The following is a 7961-nucleotide window of genomic DNA, read 5'->3' as shown; positions in this document are numbered from 1 at the left end:
CCTCATGTTAGTTTCAAGCTGCCTGGCTGCTGGCCGCCATCTTGGCTGACAGTTAATTTGCATATCTCGCTGATTAACCAATGAAAAGGGTAGCGTTCGTACGCCAATTACCATGTTTCTCTTTTATTAGTGTAGATAATGAGTTATTAAAAAAAAAGCCAATTGACTATTGTTGGGAGCTCTTTTACCAGTATAAACTTAAAAGGAAGTCATTTCCTGTCTCTAAAGCTCCTTCCCATGAGAGAGCTGGTAAAAATTGGGATTGTGTCATATCAGAAGCAGAGAGGATGGGAACTAATGCTTTAAACTGCAGTTGGGGATAATGGCCTACACCAAGGCTCTCCTGGGATTCGGAAAAGTATAAGGGAGAATACTTCTTTAAGTGACAAAAACCTGTCCTCTACCTTGATCAGGACCCTGTAGTTAGTAAGGCCTCTGTCAAACTGCCAATAAAGAGTCCAGGAAACCAGACACCTTAGTAAAAGAACTCCAGGCTTGATGGAGGGAACTTCCCAACTTTCCTCCACTACACAGCCATAGACACAGGCATTTAAACATTTCTGAACTACAACCTTTGAATTCTTATAAAGTAAAGGGATGGGCCCACTGGTAACAGTGACCAAATTAGACTTTTCACCAACCTTTCAGGTAGAAAGAGGAAATCAGACCCAGCTTTACATTTACTTAAAAAAATAGGTAATTTTTTTGTTCTTATGTGTCATTGTATAGAGTCATAATACAAAGGAAGAATGAGGGAAAGTTACATTTCCTTTTCAAATATGCCCTCTGGTGATAAAAGACTACCAGTCCTGCATGCCCATGAAGAAGCTGGCTCCATTCTGTCCTAGTTAAACTGTCACTGGGCAGAACAATACCACTGACTAATACTTTTTTCTGCATCATCTGTCCAGCAACCTCAGCTCTCCAAAACAGAACTATAAAGAGAAAGGTGTGAAAAGAGTTCTAAGCAGCCAAAATAATTTTCATCAAGGCCATAAACAAAACTCTGCCCTTTATTCCATAGAAAATGTCCACAAACCCTGAAACAGATTCAATCATTGATGTTATAGCAAATATCATGTCACCCACAACTTTTATATACTTGAAGTCCCTTGTACCTCAGAATTGCTGTGAGGATCAGGGGATGAGGTGCTGTTACCATTGTCTGGTTTCTTGTTACAAAATAGATTAGAAACAGAAGATTGGAAAATAGAGAGGAAATAGGACCTAAAAAACAGTTGAGGTATGTGACCACCATTGTCAAGGGATAGGCAGAAAAACTACAAAGTGGGCAGTGGAGGAAAATAGTCTTAGGTCAGTGATTTTCAACCAGTGTGCCACAAGAATTTTTAAAACATGCCACATGTAGCTATTTAGTCAAGGGCACTGACCTCTTTTCCTTTTGATTGTCAAATGAAAAAAAAAAATGACAACAGGCAAAGCCATCTGGTATGAATGAATCAAAATGATTCCTTTAAAAAAAAAAAAACAGATAAGCAAAAAACACTATTTTCTGGTGTGCTCGAGAATTTTAGTAATTAGTTTATGTTTGCCATGAGATGAAAAAGGTTGAAAATTGCTGCCTAATGTCAAACAGTTTATTCCCAACTACAAATCCCACATGCTTCAAAGGCCTTCAGCAATGGTCCTCAGTTTTCAGAATAGCTCAGATTCCAGGAATCTGGCCAGGTAGCTCAGATGCTTGGAGCATTGTCTCAATGCACCAAGGTTGTGGGTTCAGTTTCTGGTCAGGGCACATACAAAAACCAACCAGTGAATGCATAAATAAGTGAAACAACAAATCAATTTCTCTCTCTCTCTTTTCCTCTCCCTCTAATCAATACAAAAACAAAACAAAACAAAAAACTGTTTTTAAGTGCAGATTCCAGAGCCTTCTTCTGGAATTCTCCTTGGGCCTATTCAGGATTGGACATAGCAATATGGAGTGTTTTTTAAGACCCGAGGTGTTTCTTCAACAGTTTGTCCTTAGATCACTTTCCAGGAAACATTGATCTGAAGGTGTGACTGTACCCCACTTAGTCATTCCTTCAATTCACATTTATTAATTGACTTCATGACTACTATTATTGATCAGCCAACTAGCAATTATTGATCAATCATCTATTATTCAATAGTACTATGCTAAATGCTGACTAACACAAAGAAGCGTCAAGGATGGGTTTACATTTATGTGTGACCAGACTAACAGACCAGAACTTACAAGTGAACAATGTGAGACACTACAGAGTTTGCATTAAGTCATAAGGAGAGCAGATCAGAGTGTATGGACAAGAGTGAGAGCTGCATCCAGCAGGACCTGAATGGAGGACTGAAAGTCTGGAATGGATGAAGAGAGGATAAAAAGGCATCTCACTCAAAGGCATTTTTATACACCAATAAATTATCAGAGAGAGAAATTTTTAAAAACCCTATTTATAATTGCATCAAAAAATGATGAAATACCAAGGAATAGATTTAACCAAGAATGTAAAATATCTATATTTGGAAAACTATAAGATATTGAAGAAAGAAGTTGAAGAAGATACAAATAAATAGAAAAATGACTGTGCTCAGGAATAGAAAGAATTAACATCATTCAAATGTTCACACTACCCAAGGCAATATACAGATTCAATGACATCCCTATCAAAATACCAGTTGTATTTTTCACAGAACTAGAACAAATAATTTAAAAAATTTATGTGGAATTAAAAAAGGCCCCCAGTAGCCAAAGCAATTACAAAAAAGAACAACATGTTTCTGCTGACCATCTGTTTGTCACTCTTGATCTTTTAGTTCTGGTTATTATACTATATTAAGAACCCTCGGGGTTGCTACCAGGTAGTATTAACACTACCTGGTAGCAAACTATACTATAAAACAACATAGTTTTGGCATAAAAAGAGACATACAGGCCAGTGGAACAGAATAGGGAACCCAGAAATAACCCAAAACCTATGTGGTCAATTAATCTATAGTAATGGAGGCAAAAATATGCAATGGGATAAAAACAAGTCTATTTAATAAATGGTGCTTGGAAAACTAGACAGAACCTGCAAAAGAATAAAACTGTATCACATTTCACACTATATACAACAACAAACTGAAAATATAAGACCTGAAACTATAAAATTATTAGAAGAAAATATAGGCAGTGAACTCTTTGGCATCTCCTTAGTAATATTTTTTTAATATGTTTCTTCAGGCAAAGGAAATAAAAGAAAAATAAATAAATGGGGCTACTTCAAACTAAACAGTTTTTTCACAAGAAGGGAAACCATAAACCAAAGGAAAGGACAACCTACTGAATGGAAGAAAATATTTGCCAATGATACATCTGATTAAGGGTTAATATTCAAAATATATAAGAAATTAACACAAGTTAACACCACTAAAAAGACAAACAATCAAATTTTATAATGTACAGAGGACCTGAATAGACATTTCTCCAAAGAGGACATACAGATGGCCAACAGAGATGAAATATGCTCAACATCACTAATCATCAGGAAAATGCAAATTAAAACCATTATGAAATATCACCTCACACCTGTCAGAATAGCTATCAGCAATAAATCAACAAACAACAAGTGTAGGCACGGATGTGTCATCTGCAACCCCATCGATGAACTTAGAAGGTACTATGCTGAGTGAAATAAGTCAGACAGAGAAAGACAAATAACATATGATTTCACTTACATGTGAAATCTAAAAAAAATAAAATAAATGAACAAGTGGACCACACAGATACAGAGAACATTTTGATGGTTGTCAGATGGGAGGGGGTTAGGGGGGATGGTTATAAAAGGGGAACAGCTTAAGGGGTATGAATTGCCAGATATAAAAACAGTTAGGAGATGCAAAATACAGCATAGGGAATATAATCAATAATATTGTATAATGTCAGATGGGTACTAGGCTTATTAGGATGACCACTTTGTAAGTGACATACATGTCTAATCATGATGTACACCTGAAACTAATATGCAGGGTAGGACCAAAGGTAGGTTTAAAGTTGTTTGTATGAAAATAATACAATAATTAATAAATAGTAATACAAGAACAAAATGTTTCATGTACTCACAACCATAGACCTACTTCCCACCCTGTATTTTATGTCAAGTATAATTGAAAAATTAAAAAAGATAATTAATAAAAAATAAAAATGAAAAAGTATATTTTCTATCAGTTCTAAACAACTTGCAAAGTTGTTTTAGTTGTGATATTGCAGAATCACCTCCCGAAATTCAGGTTTGTGTACATGATGTGCTAGTAGGCCAAAACATTGAGACACCGGTGCTTGGAGATAGAGAAAGTTTTATTGGATTTGGTGGATATGAGATGAGGGGAGAGAAAGGTCTTTCAAGCCTGTCTCTCTCAAAAAGGAAAAGTAGAAATTTTTATGTGGCTATGTAGTAAGAGAGGGGAAGTTCCATGGAACTGAAAGAGAAATCGGTGTTTCTTTAGTCATAGATACAAATTTTTGATAACTCCTGTGGCTCAGGTGTTAACTCCTCCTGCTTGACAGAAAAAAATAATACATTAGCAACATAAAATTATATTGTGAGACCAAGCGTTGAAGAACCAAGATTCTGCAAAATATCTCATACTTGTGTGTCAATTATGTTATTTTTAAAACAAAAAGTAGAAACTAGATATTTTGTGGTTATTGCTATTATTTAATTAGTAGGGGCCCGGTACATGAAATTCGTGCCCGGGGTGGGGGGTAGGGTGTCCCTCAGCCCAGCCTGCCCCCTCTCACATACTGGGAACCCTCAGGGGATGTCCTAGTGATGACTTAGGCCCGCTCCCTGCTCCCCTTGGGGATAGGGCCTAAGCTGCAGTCTGGCCTCCCTTTGTGGGAGGTGACCGGGCTGATCAGGGGAAGGCACCAGCCCCATCACCCCGCTGCTGCAGCCACTGCCAGTCACCGCAGCCAGCAAGGTTTTTTCATCAACACGGACTCCAGTCCCTTCACCATGAAAAAATGACAACTTTCTTTAGGCATTTTTCAATTTGAATTGCACCCAGACCCTGTGGTCGTCAGGCCGAGGCATTATCCACTGAGCAAAACTGGCTAGGACATGATATGACATTTCTTGGCCCTCCAGCAGTGGACCTTCATTTTTTTTCGCCAGGAGTGTGGTGAAAAATCCCAGATCACCTTTTTGGATTCTTATTACCCAAGTTACAAAGAATATTACCAGTGGCATACAGGGAGCTTAGCCAATGAGCAGTCAGAAAAGGTGTTTCCTCTGTAGTTCACACCAATTGCCTGCTTGGCACCCCCGACCCAGGCCTGACGCCTCTGGCCCAGGCTTCAGGTCTGGGCAGGGGACTCCCATATCCCCCTGATCACCGGCTCCTCCCTCGCCCAGGCCTGACACCTCTGGCAGAGGCATCAGGCCTGGGCAAGGGGCCAATCTGACGATTAGAGGGTGATGGGGGTCGACGCCTCTGCCAGAGGTGTCAGGCCTGGGCAGGGGACCCCCAGACCTCTCTGATCATCAGCTCTGCCCCCCGCCCAGGCCTGACGCCTCTCTCTATGGTGTCAGGCCTGGGCAGGGGACCCTCAGACCCCTCCGATTGCCAGATCTGTCCCCCACCCAGGCCTGATGCCTCAGCCAGAGGCGTCAACCTCCATCACCCTCCAATCGCCGGATCAGCCCCTTGCCCAGGCCTGACGCCTCCATCAGAAGTGTCAGGCCTGGGTGGGTGACCCCCATCTCCCTTGATCACCAGCTTCTGGGCGGCTTCTGGGGTCTCACATGGGGGCTGGATGGCACCTCTCGCGCTGGTGGCTGCGCTGTCCCGCCCTGCCTGCAGTATGCAAATTAGCCACCATCTTTGTTGGTGGTTAATTTGCATATCATGCTGATTAGCCAATGGGAGGCATAGCAAAAGTACGGTCAATTTCCATGTTTGTCTATTATTAGATTTTCTACTTAACTAGTTATATTTTCTATTATCACAAGCAATGTGTACTTTTAAACATTTCTCCTCAAACTTGATTTACAGGCAGTCCTTCAGAATATGATTAACATGCTTCCTTTACCATAAGCTACATGACAGCCAAATCAATTGAAACATTTAGTTAAACCTATTCCTATATTCTAATTAAGAATTAAATGCCCTGGCTCAGTTGATTGAGCATCAGCTGGTGCACTGTAAGAATCTCCAGTTCGATTCCTGGTCAGGGCACATATCAGGTTGCAGGTTTGATCCCCAGTCAGGGTGTGTATGGGAGGCAACCAATTGATGTTTTTCTCTCACATTGATGTTTCTCTCTCTCTCTTTTTCTTATTCTCTCTAAAATAAATGTTTTTTAAAAGTAGAGTTTCTTTAAAAAATAGAATTAAATTACTTAATTCTAGCTGCCAAAAATACTAGGGATATTAACATCATAAGGGGTTCAGTTACAATGAAACTCAGTTTGAAGAAAATTTTTATTCAGTGATTTGTATTTAATAATAGTAGAAAGAAAGAAATTATTTTCATTTAAATGTTTTCTCAAAATAAAAACATTACTTTGAATAGATATGTTACCAGAGAGCTGCCCAAGTCAAAGGGGGCTGGGTTTCCTCCCTTGGCCCTTGTCACCTTCATGGGAAAGAATTCAGACAAGTGACAGAAAGCACTGTTGAAGCAAAGCAAGCAAATTTATTAAAGAAGGAAAGCAAGGGAATTATACTATATAATAAAAGGGTAATATGCAAATCAACTGAAAGATGGAACGACTGGTTGCTATGATGCACACTGACCACCAAGGGGCAGACACTCAACGCAGGAGCTGCCCCCTGGTGGTCAGTGTGCTCCCACAGGGGGAATGCTGCTCAGTCACAAGCTGGGCTCACTGTTGGTGAGTGCAGTGGCAGTGGCAGGAGCCTCTTCCGCCTCCATGTCAGTTGGACATCCCCTGAGGGCTCCTGGACTGCAAGAGGGTGCAGGCGGGGCTGAGGGAACCCCTCAAGTGCACAAATTTCATGCACCAGGCCTCTAGTGATTAATAATGCAGTTAGCATAAAGCACAGTGGGCAACTCAACTAGTCTGAGCACCCTGTTGGGGGGGATTCAAGGGTTTTATACTTTTCCAATCTATAAGTTTCAAGGTTCCCCTGCTGGATAGACTAGATTTCAAGGTCCCCCCTTTTACATTGTTGCAACTTTTCTCAGAATTAATGAGAATACCTGGTGATTTTATCTTGGCAAGTCCCAAGATTGCTGACTTCTTTGTTCAGTGGGTGAGATAAACTCCCCTTTCCCCACCTCTTGCCCTAGCAGCTATCTATTCTGCCTAACATCCCCCAAGTGATACCATCCAAATCCTTTCAGGGTTTTTGTTACTTGTCCCCAGACATCATTTGTCTTTGAGTTTAGATGGCACAAGTGGCATTAATTGGGTCTTTGTTCTCTATTTACCCAGGCCAGGGCAATTTAAGTTATTTATTCTCTGGTTAAGGAGGAAGGAATAAACCATTTGCTCTCAAGTGTATTTGGTTGGGGAAGATAAGGTCTTTTGATTCAAAAGCTGGGTGCCAGCTGCCCAAATTGTTTGGCCTTGTTTAATTTTCTCATCTCAGTTTCCCCTTATCTAAGAATTTTCCTAGCTTCTTATTATCCTGCCACACATACATATTATCTACAGCAAGCATTTCAAACTCAGGGCCCACAACGAATGTTTTTGCAGCCTAGCCAATATAACAGTATGTAAGAAACGTTTTAATAAAAATTCTGTAACTTAATTTTTACAATATCCTGTTATACATAATTATTAATAACAAACTACAACGTTCGCTAATGACTGATTACTATAATCATGTGGCACTCATTTCCCTGACACGCCTTATGCGCAGGTGGCACCATTTCTCTCCACTAATACTAGCAGTGAATATTTTAGCAGCCGATTGCCACGTCATTAGTCTTGGACTGACTTGTTTGGTGTGTGCAATGAAAGGCGTGCG

The sequence above is a fragment of the Myotis davidii genome, unplaced genomic scaffold (assembly GCF_000327345.1).
Source record: "Myotis davidii unplaced genomic scaffold, ASM32734v1 scaffold888, whole genome shotgun sequence".
Taxonomy (NCBI): domain Eukaryota; kingdom Metazoa; phylum Chordata; class Mammalia; order Chiroptera; family Vespertilionidae; genus Myotis; species Myotis davidii.
This window is presented reverse-complemented; position numbering follows the sequence as displayed.